The sequence below is a fragment of the Prionailurus bengalensis genome, chromosome B3, assembly GCF_016509475.1.
Source record: "Prionailurus bengalensis isolate Pbe53 chromosome B3, Fcat_Pben_1.1_paternal_pri, whole genome shotgun sequence".
NCBI lineage: Eukaryota > Metazoa > Chordata > Mammalia > Carnivora > Felidae > Prionailurus > Prionailurus bengalensis.
In genome coordinates this window covers 34,274,458-34,292,306 of record NC_057355.1, presented here as the reverse complement: position 1 = coordinate 34,292,306, position 17,849 = coordinate 34,274,458, and the positions used below count along the sequence as shown (strand labels likewise).

The 17,849-nt window shown below is 43.3% G+C and overlaps 1 protein-coding gene across 2 annotated transcripts in view; it reads left to right on the top strand.

Annotated features, from left to right (window-relative positions):
* THSD4 (thrombospondin type 1 domain containing 4) overlaps positions 1–17,849 on the top strand; it is a 576,363-nt gene that overhangs the window by 510,433 nt on the left and 48,081 nt on the right. The gene's annotated exons all lie outside the window — the stretch shown is intronic.

Below are 17,849 nucleotides of genomic sequence, written 5' to 3'. Positions count from 1 at the left end.
CTCAAGTCCATAGCAGTATATGAAATGCATGATTTCTCTGCTTACACTGGACTTCCACTTCCAAATATTATAATTAAACCAATATGTGACTAGTGAAGACATCAAAAGAACAAGGTCATTATTAATTCGAGAACCAAGGCAGCTAATCACTTTATTCCTTTACGTCATTTCTTCATTTATCTGCGTCCTCGATAACAAACGTTCCCGTAGCTCGGAGATAACGTTCCTGGATTTAAAACTTCAGTTTTGTTTTTTCCTCCCTCAGGGTCTTACTTCTTATCTCTTGGGTCCTTTTGAAATGGGCAGTTATCAGATCAACCTTTAGCTCGCTAGCCTTGGGTTGAATAGGTAATTTCCTCCCTTGAATCATAGGCTTGTAAGAATTCGAGCCAAAATTCCAGGCTGGCTTTAAGCAATAAATACTGTAATTAACTTCTAACCAGGCAAGCTAACATTTTGCTTGGAGAAAGCATCGTTTTCTCAAACAAATGCCTTTCAAATAAAAACAATTCCGTGCCCTCTTTTTCCAGCAGGATACTTCTCAGTGCTTGGAAATAACCAGTGTCATCTAAGACTATGTTCTCAGAGATGTTTAAAACCCCGTTTTCTCTGGTTTTCAACTTCTGCCATAGAAGCTGCCCTATCTTCTAGGGGCATATTATTTCTAACAGAATTAACAGAGTTCCCTTTCAACTAACTGTGCAGGAAGTTCTGCAGTAGCCCCCTAAGCCTGTTAGATGTGACTTCTGTCCTGCCCAACAGACAGGACAGAAATGGAGGCCACGTTGGGAAGGACATCTAAGGCAGGTTGGGATAGACATCTGTGACTGAATGTTACCAGTGGCACACCAAGGCAGGAAAGGAGGGACAGTGGAAGTCCTCCCACCCACAGAGGGCAGCATTTCATCATGGTAATGATAAACAGCATCAACTTCTAGATGCTTTCATTGCATTGCCATTTTTAAATCAAATCCTGGGGCGCCTGGGTGGCGCAGTCGGTTACGCGTCCGACTTCAGCCAGGTCACGATCTCGCGGTCCGTGAGTTCGAGCCCCGCGTCGGGCTCTGGGCTGATGGCTCAGAGCCTGGAGCCTGTTTCCGATTCTGTGTCTCCCTCTCTCTCTGCCCCTCCCCCATTCATGCTCTGTCTCTCTCTGTCCCAAAAATAAATAAACGTTAAAAAAAAATTTTTTTTTTAATCAAATCCTCTACAGACAATGCACATTCTTACTGCCTGCACCTGGGACAGACCTTGCCCACTGCCCAGCTAACGGATGTCCCACTGTCTTTAGTCCAATCAATGAAATAGGTAAAATTAAGACCCAGAGTTGGGTCAGTAGTGTGAGTTTGAAAGGAGAAAGTCCTGGGACACCTGGGTGGCTCAGTCGGTTAAGCATCCGACTTCGGCTCGGGTCATGATCTCGCGGTTCGTGAGTTCGAGCCCCGCGTCGGGCTCTATGCTGACAGCTCAGAGCCTGGAGCCTGTTTCAGATTCTGTGTCTCCCTCTCTCTCTCTCTCTGACCCTCCCCCGTTCATGCTGTCTCTCCCTGTCTCAAAAATAAATAAACGTTAAAAAAAAATTTTTTTTTAAATAAAAAAGAAAGGAGAAAGTCCTGAGAATATTCAAATAGCGACAAGAAAACCAAAGTCCTGAGTAGGAGCTGAGCCCGAAACTAAAAGGGTATATAGTGAAAGTGTCAGTTGCTGGAAGAGATTTTAAGTCCCAGGGCAAAGGTGAGTCAGGAACCAAAAGAATGAAGCATCACACGTATATACAGGAAGTAATGCATCATGAGATGGATTATGAATTTTTGCCACACAGTTTGCAACTCTCTGGCCTGGTCTGGTTTTTGTTGGCGGCGGGGGGGGGGGGGGGGGGGGGGGGGAAGGCAGGGAGCGAATTTTTTTTATATCTGGTCCTGGTTTTGGTTCAGCCATGCATATGGCTGTCTTTCTCCAAGGAGGTTTTTAAGCCACCACATAATTTCTGTCAGCATTTGGAGCGAGGGGTATGTTAATGTTGCCTGAAACCTGGCCTTATTTTCTCAGCGCTGTGGCAGGGACCCTTGTCCTGTGGTTATGCTGCTGCACACTCATGGTGCAGAGAGCGTGGGTGGCCCTGGAACGCTGCCACGCCAAGCAGCAGCGATACCGGAGGCGAACATTCCATGAGGTCCTGTTCCTGGCCTGCCGTGGACTGTGAGGTTGCATGGGAGGTAGTGTGGCCTGGTGTACAGGTTGCTGACTGTGGAAGCAGGCGTTTTGCATGACACCCCCCGCCCCCACCCCGGCTCTGCGACTTACTAACCTCATGGTTTGGTAGTTTGGGGTCTGTCTCTTTGTGGGACAACCACCTCACTTACCTGAACAGTAGAACTGGAATAAGGGCAGCTGAGGGGGAGGAGTGATTGAAATGAGGTGTGTGAACTCACTTTGTGAACTGTAAAAGGCTGCGAGATGTATTTCCTCATTTAGCTGCAGGCTCTGCTAATTTGGTTTTGGGGCTATCCTCAGGCCATGGTCAGTAACTAATAGTTCATGTGGATATGCGAGGTGAGAGAAAGGAGCTTAGCAGCAGCATCTTCGTAAAAAAAGGCTCTTTATATGGGGCGCCTGGGTGGCGCAGTCGGTTAAGCGTCCGACTTCAGCCAGGTCACGATCTCGCGGTTCGTGAGTTCGAGCCCCGTGTCGGGTTCTGGGCTGATGGTTCAGAGCCTGGAGCCTGTTTCCGATTCTGTGTCTCCCTCTCTCTCTGCCCCTCACCTGTTCATGTTCTGTCTCTCTCTGTCCCAAAAATAAAAAAAAAAATTTAAAAAAAGGCTCTTTATCAAATCACCCAGGTGCTGGGGCTACGTAGGCAACGCAGGAATCCAAGTCGAGTATGGAGGAGGGATATCTGGTTCTACTCCTGTGTGATGATCGGATCCATCCCAGCCTATCGCATTCCAGGGAGGCACCTCACTAAGAGATACGTGGAACAGCCAGATAACATGTTGCAGCAGGAGTCAGGAAGATGGCTCTGGTGACAGGTGTCTTCCAGGAGAGGGTGGGGACACACACACAGGTACAGGTCTCAGCTCGTCTGAGGCAGTGTTTCCTGAACTTTGCTGCAAATGAGAATCACCTAGGAAACGTTTAAATCTCCCATTACCAAGGCTGCACTCCAAACCAATTAAATCAGAGGCTCTGGGAGTGGGGCCCAGGCATGAGTATTTTCAAAAACTCTTCGGGGGATTGCAGTGGGCAGCCAAGTTCACCAAGCAGTGATGGACAGAAGGGCTGAGAACGTCCGAACCAAGCACAGAAGGGGTGAGCTATTAGAGATGTGGAGATTCCCTGCTCAGACCCAGGCTGGGCGTCACATGGTGGTGATGAGCTCAAGCCTTCCATGGCTGGCTAAAGTAGACAAACCTCAAATTCCCTTCCATCCTGAGAGGCTGCTGGGTCCAGGGTCTGAGGTGAAGGTTTTCAAATTCCTTTTACAGTTCCAAGGAACTATTTGTCCAAATGAAATAAAATATTCAAAATAAACAAAAGAGGAAGGAAGTGGATTCCCCACGACCCCATCCACCTACCCAAGTCCATTTGACCCCTGAGGAGACTTCATGGAAATCTGGGAACTTAAAGAAAATCTCTAGGACTCCAGGGAACACACACAGTTTTTAAAAACCACAAATTTAAGGGAAGGGAAATAGGACTTCCACAGAAATGAAATTTGCATTCAGCCATCTGTAGCTGGAATCCTGATTATTGTGATGGCTAGAAAGCAGATTCCAAAGGGAGGAGAGCCAACGTAAATGATCACGGACCTAAATTAGTTGTTAGCTGGGAACGTGAGGGGCATCAGCCAGTGTGTGGTTAATGCAGTGCCTTGGAAGCTAGACCCAGATCTTTCTGCTTATTATCTTGGTGCCACACATAAGATATAAGAGGCACTTCCTCCAGCCCACCGAGGTGTTTCCAAAAGGAGGAATGCTTAAACAGTATTTGTTGGAAGTTCTCAAGCTTTGCATTGTGCAGACTCTAGTTTCTGTACCAAAGCTAGAACTTACGTGTGAACGGCAAAACGCAGCCTAGTAGAAGGGAAAGGGATAGGAGATGGGGGTAAAGGGGTGGAGTCCTGGTTCTGCTATCTTTCAACTGTACACATGCAGACAAGTCACCTAACTTATCCATTTCCTCCTCTCTAAAATGGAACTCATAATACCTGCTACCTATTGTGGATTGTGACATTAAAAAAAAAAAAGCCAAGGTCATATCCTTTTAAGTTATATAAAATATGCACAATTGTTCAAAGCAAAAACTGTAACATTGGAAGGATCTCATTGTATGTAGATGTAATACCTATGGCGCATATAACATAAATAGGAGAGCATAAAAGGACCTATATGCTTTCAAGAACTGTACAATTTATTTTACTTGAAGTGGTAAGTATTTACCTTAAGTAAACTGTGACAGATGAGGCTTGTATATTATAATCCCTAGACAACAACTAAAAAATAGCACGAGATGCGACCAGTCAATAGATAAATTATATGGAAATCTAAAAATTATTCAAATCCGAAAGAAGGAAGGAAAAGGGCAGACAGAAGAACAAAAGAAAACAAAAACAAAAACAAAACCCAGAGGAAACAAATAGAACACTAATAAAATGATAGAGCTAAATCCAACCAATAATTATGTTAAATGTAGATAGCCTAAAATACCAAATAATGATAAATATTGTCCAATTGGATTTTTAGCAAAACACCAAATGCTATCTACAGAAACTTACTCTAACTGTAATGATATAAGTAGACTAAAAGTAAAGGTATATATATACACACATATATATGTATATATACACATATATATGTATATATATGTGTATATATATGTATATATATGTGTGTATATATATATGTGTATATATATATGTGTGTATATATATATATATATGTGCCATGGAAATACTAATCAAAAGAAAGTGAAAGCAGAGGTGGCAATACCAACATTACACAAAGTAGACTTAAGTGCGAGGAAAAATGACCAGAGATAAGGTGGGAAAGTACATAATAATGAAAATGGCCAGGAAAACATAACAGTATTAGATGCATATGCACCTAAACAAAAGCCCCCAAACACATGAAGCAAAAACTGATAGCACTAAAAGGAGAAACAGACAATTCCATAATTGTACTCAGAGACTTCAGCATTCCTCTCAAGATAATTAATAGAATAAGTAGATATCTTGGCCTCATTGCATCTATATAATACTTCATCTAACATCAGCAGAAACACACTTTCTTTCCAAGTACACATGGAACAATCACCAAGATAAACCATATTCTGGGCCACGAAACAGACTTTAACAAATTTAGTGCAATTGTCATCATATAAAATGTGCTTTTTTTGACCATTATAGAATTTAACTAGAAATTAGTTACAAAGAGATCTGTACATTTCCCAAATACCTGAAGTAAACAACGCATAGAAATGAAACACCACAAGTCTCATGTGAACCTAGAAAATAATTTGAACTGAATGAAAGTGAAAACACAACGTGTCAAAATTGTCTATTGCACATAATTTACAATACAATCTGAAAGCAGAATTAATAAGATTAAATATAGAACAAGGATGCTTAAGTTTTGCCCAGGGATTTCCATCTGTTTGCATCACATTGTTTATATCAAGCTTGTGTCCCATTTTTCACGTAGAAATAAATTTTTAGGCTATCTTAAATAAGAATATGCTTACGTGCAAGGTGTGCGTGAGTACACATGTGTGTACTCACACACTCACACAGGTGTTCAGAGAGTGTAGATTGAATGTCATTTCCCTGATGCTTACTGCTGTCCATGTCTCAAGTTAGCCCAACCTCTAGAGCAGTGCTCTTCCAACTTGAGGTTGCAATAGAATCACCTGGACACCTTGCTTCCAGAGATTCTAATTCAGGCGGTCTGTGGTGGGCGTGAGCATTTTCATTTCTAACAAATTCCCAGCTGATGTTGATGCTGATGCTGCTGGGCCGGGGATCGTGCTTTGGAAACCACGCTCTAGACCTGTGCCACCGAAACTGGACTCTGTCTTCGCTTGGTGCTCGATACCCCAAGCACAATGACACTTAACCAAATGGGGTTAATTCCATTCTGAGCTCTCTGCTGCATTCCTTAACCCAATTTGGAAGTGGAATTAAAGCAGAGAAGTAAAAAAATCGACTGTATTCTTGGAGTCTGAACCAAGTGACTACTTCCAGGAAGAAGGAACAAAACTATCACCCCCCCCCCCAGGAGAAGTGTTGAAAAGTAAGAAAGGTAAGGAAGCAATTAGAGAGACACAGATGAAGAATGGCTTAAGTTGATCATTCTTGATGTTTGCTGATGGGTACATGAGATTTTATTGTACTGCTTTGTTTATTTTTAATCTGTTTGATATTTCCACTTTTTTAAACAAAGTGCTTTTTTTATTTTTTTTTTATTTTTTTTTAACGTTTATTTATTTTTGAGACAGAGAGAGACAGAGCATGAACGGGGGAGGGGCAGAGAGAGAGGGAGACACAGAATCAGAAACAGGCTCCAGGCTCCGAGCCATCAGCCCAGAGCCTGACGCGGGGCTCGAACTCAGGGACCGCGAGATCGTGACCTGGCTGAAGTCGGACGCTTAACCGACTGCACCACCCAGGCGCCCCACAAAGTGCTTTTTTTAAGAGAGTCTCCTGAGAATGTAAAGTAGAGGGGCCCAGCAAAAGATGAACGTGTGCGTGCTAGAGGAGAACGTAAATGCTATTTTCAAATTCTCAAGATGGCTGGAGAACAACCCACTTCACCAGGGCCTCTTAGACTTTCTCTTTAAGCCCCTACTAGCCTAGGAAATGCTTTCTAGAGTGTTAATACTTTCTAGAGACTAGGGAGTGGCCCAGTGTTGTTAGTCCAAATTTCTTTGAAATTTTGCGTTTTATCTGCCAAATGTGAACATACATCGGAATGTTAGTTTCATCGAGAGATCATGTTTTAAATTATTATCATCATGGGAAAATGTTTCCTTGGGCACCTACTCAACTCATGGATGGACAAGCTGCCATCATTAGATACGTAACCCTTAGAACCCCAGACGCACAAGTGGTTCAGTCTTAGAGTAAGTATCACATGAAAGAATCATGCTCAACAGTCAAAATAATTAAGCAGGAGTTTCTTTCCATACGTTTGCTCTCCAAGGACATTAAAACTGATATACAGTCACTGCTCTGAGTTCTCATACTCAAAAACCATACCAATGTTTCTTTGTTTCTGTACAATAAAACCCTTAGACTAAATTAGTATCTAAGTACATCCTGTGTTCTTTAGATTAACTTCTTTTGCCATTACCAGTTCTCTACTTAGGGATGAATTAGTGCCACCATCCTGGAACCCTTGGCAACAATGCCATCAGATCAGCTGTTGGGAATTTCTCTTGCATTCTTGAATCTTTTCATTGGATTCAAGTCATGCTTGAACCTTCCTATTTTTGGTCACCAACTCTTTTATTGAAGTATAGTTAACATACAATGTTATTATATTAGTTTCAGGTGTACAATATAATGATGCAACATTTCTATACATTACTCAGTGCTCCTCATAAGCATAGTCGCCATCTGTCACCATGCAAAGCTATTGTACGCACTATGTGTCACCATACAGTATTATTGACTGTATTCCCTATGCTGTACTTTTCATCTCTATGACTTATCTTTATAATTAGAAGTTTATACCTCTTAGTCCCCATTATCTGTTTCACCCATCCTCCCACCCACCTCTCCTCTGGCAACCACCAGTTTGTTCTCCGTATTTAAGATTCTGGTTTTTTATTTGTCTCTTTGTTTCTTTGTTTCTTTGTTCATTTGTTTAATAGGTTCCACATGTAATTGAAATCATACGGTATTTGTCTTTCTCTGTCTGACTTATTTCACTTAGTGTACTACTGTCTAGATCCATCTAGCAGTTGCAGATGGCAAGATCTCATTCTTTTTTATGGCTGAGTAATATTCCATTGTGTGCATATACATATATGTGTGTGTGTGTGTGTGTGTGTGTGTGTGTGTATTTATTTATTTATCCATTCATCTATCCTTGGAAACTTGGACTGCTACTATATCTGGGCTGTTGTAAATAATACTGCAATAAACATGGGGGGGTACACGTATCTTTTAAATTAGTGTTTTTGTTTTCTTTTGCTTTCTACCCAGTAGTGGAGTGACTGGATCATACGGTATTTCTATTTTTAATTCTGTAAAGACCCTATTTCTAAATAAGATCACACTCACAGGTTCTGGGTGGACATGAGTTTTGGGCAGACGCTGTGCATTGTCTATGTGGCTGTGCAAATGTGAAGCATGTCCACCTGCCCAGTAGTATTCATTACATTCTTCTCTTTGTTCCTAGGGCACTTTCTGTTTTATAGAGTGTGTGTGTGTGTGTGTGTGTGTGTGCGCGTGCATGCACATGCGCTTGTGCTGTCGTTGCATTTCTTTGTGGTGGTTTTAGGGGGGAAGGTTATTTTGCAGTCGAGTGACCAGTGCTGTAAATCCTAGCGGCCTGCTGTTAGACTGGTGCCAGGCCAGCGGGCGGGCTAGCATCCTACATACACAGCACCATCCACCTGACTGCGGTGGCCTTCCTCCCTCAGACCAAGCTGGTTCCACCCCTCACTGCACATGCAGATGCTCCTTTGTTGTGTGTTATGATCACCCACGCGGAATCCTAATGTAGGATCCTAATGCAACTCCGCGAGGTCACCGCAGATGTTCCTTAGTGAGAACTTTTGGGGCAAAGCTGACCAGAGGACCAGGAGGCAGGAAAAGCTGGGTTCTAATCTCACCTCAGACGAATTATTTTTCAGACAGCTCCAGTGTTCCCCGTCTGTGCCAGGGGGAGGATGCATTCTTGCAAACACGTTACTGCCTTTTACCAACATACGTGGGCCCTGATAAAATGCTTCTCTTCTTGCTATTGATAGGGATGCTGTCTTTAAAAATAGACCTTCTTGGCTTGGGCATTTGGTCAACAAATACTCATTGAGTTTTCTCTAAGTGCCAGCTCTCGGCTGACACTATGGACCATAAAAAGAAATTTAATAACCAGTCCCCACAGGACTCGGAGATCGGCTACGTAAACTGACATAGGTGCATACCACAGAATATTATGCAGCAGTTAGAAAGCAATGACAGTCATTACAGAAACAAAGGTAGATTTTAAAAGCAAAGGGTTATTGGAAACACGGTAATGTTTTCATGAATTATGCATACACATATATGTCACGTTAGTGTAGATTCTTGCTGGGGCTGGCAGGGTGACGGCAATGGGAATCCAGCATGAAGGGAAAAACAAAATAAGGCAAGAGAAGTAGGCCATGTGAAGCAAAAGTGTCATGAGCTGCAGAGTCTGATTAATTCAACCTTCTGCTCCCGAAGTTAAAAAAAATCTTGCAGAGTTTAGAATCAGCGTTTGGAGTAGTAAAACGGGGGTGCCTGGGTGGCTCAGTTGGTTAAGCATCCAACTCTTGGTTTTGGCTCAGGTCATGATCTCACGGTCTGTGAGTTCGAGCCCCGCGTCAGGCTCTGTGCTGACAGCTCGGAGCCTGGAGCCTGCTTCAGATTCTGTGTCTCCCTCTCTCTCTGCCCTTCCCCTGTTCATACTCTGTCTCTGTCTCAAAAATAAATAAACATTAAAAAAAATAATAAATAAATAAATAAGACAGCAATGGATTAAGTCTCAGAAAACAGGGCATAGACACAAAGAGTAGGGTTAAGAGGTTGGAGAGAGGAAATAGCAACACTCGAATGGGAACTTCAGGATGAGCAGGGGGCTGCTAGCCATACTCAGCAACATCAGAGGGTCTTTTTGTCAGGTATAAATAAGACAGGGCACAACTGAATTTTTTTTTTTTAAAGCAGACATACAAATTACTGGTATTTCCCACATTTGATTGAATGCAGACAAGGGGGTCTGTGAAGTGGTTACAGATAGGGGCAAATCATACAAGATCTTGACTGTGAATCGGGGGGGGCTGGGCTTTATCCTTTAGGTTGGAAATTTAGAGACGGTGGGGAGACTGGAGGAAAGCGGCTCTACCAAGGCACCTCTAGAGTAGCATGCAGGGAGATCCTTGACTTTCTGCTGTGGTCCAGCTATGGGGCAAACAGAGAATGAGACAGGAGGCCGCTGAGCAGGAGAGGGAAGGAGGGGCCCAAAGGGGAAGCAAAGGGGATGATACCCCTGATGAGCAATCAGCTAACAGGAAGACAGCTAGGAAAGAGCAGAAGATGGTTGCCAAAACTTGAATCGGAGTAATGGGAGAATAATGTTTTCAATGGAGGGGTTAGGAAGCAGGATCATTTAGGATGACAAAGATACTGGGTTTATCCGTAGATAAACTGAGCTATGGTGAACATTCCTGGAATTCAGTTCTAAAGGAAGGTCCTAAACAGGGTGCTTCCCTGCTCCTGGGAGTAGACAGTGGAGCCGAGAAGGGGAATGTGGCCCTGAGACCCCTGGGCAGACCCCAGGGGCAGACCTGCTGCCCCCTGGGGGTGGGAAGAGGCATGATAGGTACTCAGGAAATGTGGTGTGAATGAACTTTGGGACTTCTTATTCAACAGCCAGTGTTATCTCCAGCACCAGATGGCAACTGTCACTACTGATCTAAATCCTTCCATGGCTCCCCAGTGCCCACAACCCAGCCCCACAGTCTGCCCAAAGTCGCCCCTCCCCACCTCATGTCCAAGGGCACTCCTTGCACACCCACTCCACTCCAGCCCCTAGCACCCCAGGATGCCCCTGCTGTAGCACCCCCACACTGTCCCCCACCCCTCCAAGGTCAGGCCCGTTCCTGTCCCTGCCTTTGTCCATGCCTTTCTCTGTCCCCAGATGCCCTTCCCCTGTCCTCTGACTGGTGAACTCCTCACCATGCCAATTCCTGCTCATATGTCACCTCCTCTCCTAAATTCTCTACACTCCCAAGGAAATTTTGACAGCCTCTCAGTTCACATGTATCAGCACGTGTCCGAGCTCCCGAAACTGTCGGCTGTATTAGCTTTATAACCCCCACCCCCAGTGCTTTGCCCAGTTTATTTTCTTACTTAAACCATAGGCGGAATCTATTTCATACATTATTTGAGACCTAAAAACACATAAAGTTTATTTATAGTTAGTAAGTATCAAAGGAAATCTGGAGTCAAAATAAATCAAATGTTAATACTTTAAAGAACGAGAATTCACCTTACTTACTATAATTTAGCAATGAAAGAAGAACAAAGACTTGGCATTTCCCTTTATTCAACCTGTGATCATAGAGTGCCAGAGAGAGCCAGCCTTCTTTCTCTCATACTCTGATTTTCAGTCCAATTGTGTTACATCATGTTCTAGAAAATCACACAGGCTCAATTCTTTCCAAAATGCCAAAGCAAATCTGAACTGAAAAATTACTGGGTGATATGTGCCTATAGCTGTTTAACAGAAACTGTAATTTGGATACTGTATTAAGCTGGACCTGGATCCTACCTAAAAAGAAATATTTGTGCTTCTTTTTTTTTTTTTACAGCATTTTTATGCATCACTGCGTGTATTTACCATTTTGGTCAGGAGGCAGGGAGGGCATTTTTGAGATTGGAATTCTTAAACAGGAATATTCAGACACAAATAGGACTTTAAGGAGTTTCCAAGAATCTCTTATCTCAACTCCAAGGTTAAAATATGATAGATCAGAAGAATACAGCTCATAATTTACTTCTATTCAACAAGCATTTATTAAGTGCCACCCAAGCACCAAGTAGTGGGCAAAAATGTATATGTCACAGTATCTGTTTTGAAAGCACTCACCTTCTAGCAAAAGGCAGGGACATAAACTTAATAATAGAAACCAGCCATGACATACATGTTTGTCTAGATGCTACTTCCTTCTGTCCCCATCAGATCTGGACTCTCAGCTTTATTCGTACTCAAATCCTAAAACGTATTCGGAACCACCTTCAGCCTTTGGCAGTTTTGTGGGGCATCACAGTGACAGGGTGGCAGGATTTTGTGGAAGCTGTGCACACGGCCTTCCTTTAGCATATTTATACCTGGCAGTAGAAATTCAAAGCGTGTCAAAGAATGCTGGGGCTTTGACCCAATTTCTTGTTTGATTATACACGTTGTTTTCCCTTAATCAAATTTCTAGCTATTATCTCCTAAAAGGTAGCTTGAAGCTTTTGAAAAGTAGATGGGGTCATCAAGATTAAGTAATACCAGTAATGCTTGTTGCTAGTAGCATGTTTCTGCTGCTTCTTTTTTTTTTTTTTAATTTTTTCATGTTTATTTATTTATTTTGCGAGAGCATGAGCAGGGAAGTGGCAAAGAGAGAGGGAGAGAGAGAATCCCAAGCAGGCTCCCCGCAGTCAGCACAGAGCCCAACATGAGGCTCGATCCCACGAACTGTGAGATCATGACCTGAGCCAAAATCAAAAGATGGACACTTGGGGTGCCTGGGTGGCTCAGTCGGTTAAGCGTCCGACTTCTGCTCAGGTCATGATCTCACGGTCCGTGAGTTCGAGCCCCGCGTCGGGCTCTGTGCTGACTGCTCAGAGCCTGGAGCATGTTTCAGATTCCGTGTCTCCCTCTCTCTCTGACCCTCCCCCGTTCATGCTCTGTCTCTCTCTGTCTCAAAAATAAATAAACATTAAAAAAAATTTAAAAAAAAGATGGACACTTAACTGACTGAACCACCAGGTGCCCCATGTCTCTGCCTCTTAGCCTTCTTGACAGACAGAGCCAGGAGGTATATGCATGTATATGTACAGATGCATACACACACATAAAAATGTGTGCACACACAAGTACATATAAACACACACGTACATAATTTCAAGATCATGAATTTACACTATCTGAAAGTGAAATCCATCCCACAGTGTTCTGTCTGGCCTTCTCCCATTCCATATCTATGTCTCCTTCTCCACAACGAGATCCCTGGCTTCCAACAGCAACTCCAGGGTACTCACTTTGGAAAAATGTTTGGCAGTACAAACTATCATTAAACATACATGGGCCCGTGATCCAGAAATTCTACTTCTGGGGATATCTCCCAACAGAAATGAGGACTTATGTCCAGCAAAAGCATACACAAATGTCTATAGCAGCTTTACCTATAAGAGCCAAAAACTAGAAACAACCCCCAGACCAGTCAATAATGGAAAAAGCAAATAAATAGTGGCATATTCATATAATACTAAGTTGCTGTGGAAACGAATGAACTGCTGATAAATGCAGCAGTTTGGATGAATCTCATGGACATGATGTTAAGTAAAAGATGTCCAGCACAAAAGAATAGTATTCCATTTACTCAAAATACAAAAACGAGCAAAATTAATGGTGCTAGAAGTCAGAGTAGTGATAACCCTGGAGGCTTGTGGGGACAGAGCAGGAAGGGAGCCTTATGGGGGTCTGGAATGGTCTATATCTTTATTTGGGTTGTAGTAACACAGTTGTAATACCAAGATAAGAAGTCATCGGGCTATAAACATAGAATTTAAATACTTTGCTGTATGAATTATATCCTAATTTTTAAAAAAATTGATACAGCTACCAGTTGGGTTGCTGGAAATTCGCTCAACTGAAATGAATTAATCAAACAAATCTCACATGTGTTCAAGAAATGACGACTACATCAGAGCTTAATCATCTGCCTGGCAGCTACTGCTTTTCTGTTGTAAGACGCATGCCATGTCCATAATGTAAGAATGGGGAGAATCGTGCATCCTAGGATTTAACAACACAGTGTGTAGGCTTATCCGGTGTCTTGAGATAATTTTTGCTTGTTGAGCTGCATTGGATTCTGTTCTACACCGTACCCCACCCAGGGCCAGTCATCGCTCAAACCCGTCATGGCATATGCCTTGTAAATAAAGTCACATGAATCTAGGTGCCCTCTAGGATCAAATAATGATAACGAAATCCCTGGAAAGGTTGGCGCTGGGAATCCTCAATGCCCACAGACGGGGAGGGCGGGTGTCGTGGTGACAGCTTCACTGGTAGGGTGGAATACAGCCACAACCTCCAGACTGCCCCTTTGTCCTCCCTGTTCTCAGCATCTGCCCTGTTGTCCAGGCAAAGCCAGATATGAGACATGAAACCATTCCTGCCTTGATCGAGAAGCTTTCCCTGTTGATCAGGACTCGAAAATAAGAGATGGTTATAATAAAAATTAAAATATAATAAAGTAAGGGTGGTTTTCCAACTTTCAATATACCACAACCACCTGGAGGGCTTGTGAAACCCATATGCTGGACCCCACCCCAGAGCCTGGGGTTCAGCCAGTCTGAAGCTACACCTCTAACCAGCTTCCAAGGGGGTGCTGGTGCTGCTGGTCCAAGGACCACACTTTGAGAACTACTGGTAGAATGGAAAGAATATGAAATCAGAGCATCAAAGCTCAAGTCCTGAACTCCACTAATAATCTATGACTTTGAGCAAACAACTTAATCTCTCTGAGCCTCTTTCCTCTTCTGTGTAACAAAGGTACTATGTGTCCTGTTTGCCTTATGCAACTGGCTTTGGTATTACGTGAATTCCTTTCTGTTTTGAAAACCGTAAATCATTAGACCAGAAGGTCTTCAATTCTTTGTGCCTGGAACTCCCTTCTCAGATCCCCTCTCAGACCACTGATTTTAAATCCATAAAATAAGATACAGAAGAGTACAGCGGAAACCAATTGCGCTGAAATATAATTATCAAAATATTTTTAGAAAAAGACTTGCTTCTTAGTAATTTTTAGTAGCATGGGCGTCTTTAAGATAGGAGATCTCACGGGGAGTCTAATCATCACTGTCGTTGCAGGATAGTGATAGGTTTTTAAACAATATTTCAGACTACCTGTAACATCTGTAATGTCCTATGAATGCATAGGTGATTTCTAGTGGTGACAAAGTCCCCAGAGAAACTGCTAATTCCATTAGGATACAGCGCACAAAGTACTGCTGATACTGTTAGGATTGGCGGCTGAATTTATCGTAGAAGGAAAGCTACACTTAGGATGTAACTGACCCTTCCAAGGTGGTAGTGCCAGGTGAGTAGGTGTCTTCCATTTTCAGGATATCCAGATGAGTGAGCATATTCTGAGACTCACTTGGGTTTGTGCCCACACGTGAGCCTCCGTGGAAGCCCATAGACTGGGGCGACGAAGGCAGGGCCGCAGACCTCCAGCTGGCATCACGAGGCGGCCGGTGATGTCTGACCCTTTCGTCCTTGCTCCTGGTCTGCCACTTCCCAGACAGCTTCTTAGAACTGCCGAAACATCGAGAAGCTTGGAACTTTGTTAGGAGGAACTCCGTTCTCATTTCCCAAAGGGAGAAACACGACAAGCTCGCAGTGATCTGTTGGCTGTCAGGAGGCCCCCTTTCTTGTTGGGACGCGGGGCCTGGCATTTCGGCCGGCGGCAGCAGGCGTTAAGATTGTGGGATAAAGTGCCTGAGAAGCAGGGCTTAGTTCTATAAGCGATTCCTATGTGAATCTTGGAGACGGGCTTTGTTGGCGCAGATAGTTTAGGCCAGACGTAGATGCCCAGAGTTGGCAGCTAAAACGAACGAAAGGCGTATGTCAAACGAGAGTGGAGGTTTCCCCTTATTGACACAGTTGCGACAAGCTTCGCCAAAGCTTGACCTTCCATGAACACACCCGCTAGCGAGAGCCGTGAGTCACCTGCACCTTTTTGTGGGGTAGTTCTGGACACCCTTACGCAGCCCTGGAACTGCTTACAGGCACGTAAATTGTGGGTGCAGCTGCTTTCAATATGCAAGCCCAGGTGGGACTAGTTCTGGAACCGTTTCAGAAGCTAACCTGTGGGCATATGGAATCAGGCCCATGTCTGCTAAAAACCTCACATGGCTTTTTTTAATGCTTTGCTATTATATGGTGAAAGATTCACCTAAACCCGGAGAGCAGGGGCAGGGGTAACAGTAGTAGATGGTAAAAAGATTTGGGGTCCCCATGTTTTAGTTCCTGGGAAACCCTCACAGTTCCCTCCTACGCGGTATTTCAGATGGTTTTTTAATGGACTTTTTGGTTTCCAGATAACAACCTCTTCTACGATATTGCCATTAAGAGCAATAAAACCTTAGCCAGAACCTACATCAGTTCTGAGCTTTGGATGCTCTGAATGAGATTTTAAGAAGAACCAGTAAAAAGGGGGAAAATATGTATATCCCTCGGGAGTATTTCTGCTTGTACCATGTCCCTTAAATTAACTGAAAAATGTTGAAGCTTTAAAGAAGGTAATATACACATATGGTAAAACAAATTCTAAATGGTAATAAAAAGATATAAAATGGGAAATAAATGTTTCCCTTCTCATCTCCCATCCCAACCTAAACCCTTGTTCCTGTCCCCAAATGTTAACAGTTTTATGACTTTCTCTGAAAAGCTTTATGCATAGGCATATGTGTTTTATGTGTATGCCTTTTTTTAAAAGTATATACAAATGAGATCATACCAAACACACTACGTTGCATTTTGTTTCATTTAAACAAAACAGACGGCTTGGTCAGTTAAGCATTCAACTTCAGCTGAGGTCATGATCTCGTAGTTCATGAGTTCGAGCCCCACTTTGCTGACAGCTCAAAGCCTGGAGCCTGCTTCAGAGTCTGCGTCTCCCTCTCTCTCTGCCCCTCCCCGACTCATGCTCTGTCTGTCTCTCAAAAATAAAACAAACATTTAAAAAGTTTAAATAGGGGCGCCTGGGTGGCGCAGTCGGTTAAGCGTCCGACTTCAGCCAGGTCACGATCTCGCGGTCCGTGAGTTCGAGCCCCGCGTCAGGCTCTGGGCTGATGGCTCAGAGCCTGGAGCCTGTTTCCGATTCTGTGTCTCCCTCTCTCTCTGCCCGTCCCCCGTTCATGCTCTGTCTCTCTCTGTCCCAAAAATAAATAAACGTTGAAAAAAAAATTTTTTTTAAGTTTAAATAAAAATTTATCACGGAGTTCTTCTCATACCCACACACACAGACCTATCTCGTTTTTACGGTCACCTAGCATCCCACTGCGTGGACATTCAGTATGACAAATTATGTAAATAATCCTCTACTGAGGATTGAGGTATTTAGGTTGTTTGGGGGTTTTCTCTATTTAAAAAAATCTGCAGAGAATATCCTTGTTACAAACGCTTTTGTGTCCTTATAAAAGTATATCCCTCAAAGTAGTTTCATGCGAGTACAATTCTTGGGCCAAGTGTGTAGGCACTTAAAGTTTTAGCAATGTAACCAAACTGCCCTCCACTATGGTTGAGTTGGCTTACATTCCCACCAACAATGTTATGGATGCCTGCTCACTCGCACACCTGCCAATTCCGGCAATAGTAAAGGTTTTCAAACATTTGCCATTCTGGTGGGTCAAGAATATCCCATCGTGGTTTTGATTTGCATTTCTTAAATTACAAGTAAGGCAGAGCAGCTTTTCATTTGCTTATGAAATATCGGGACTTGGTTTTCTTTAAATTGCCTGTTGATCATTCGTTGCCTATCTTTCTTTTGAGCTGGTGCCTTTCTCTGCTGTCCAGCTTTGCCTTGAGCAAATATGAACTCCTACTAGGTGGTAAGCTCTCTGCTGATCGCTAGACCTGTAACAGTGAGGAAACACCTTTTGGAGCCGGCAGTGTTCCGGGAGACAAACGTTAGTCCAGTCAGACTCTGAACGGATGTATGTACAGAGTTCAGTGCCTTGGATGAGAGGCTTTTGCATCTCGTAGAACATGTGAAAGAAAAGACAGACCTGACTGGGGGTTGGGGAAGAGCTGACATCTAAAGAACAAATTGGATTTGGGGTTCAGAGAAACACTTCTAGAAGAAGGAACAGATTGTGGAGGGAACAT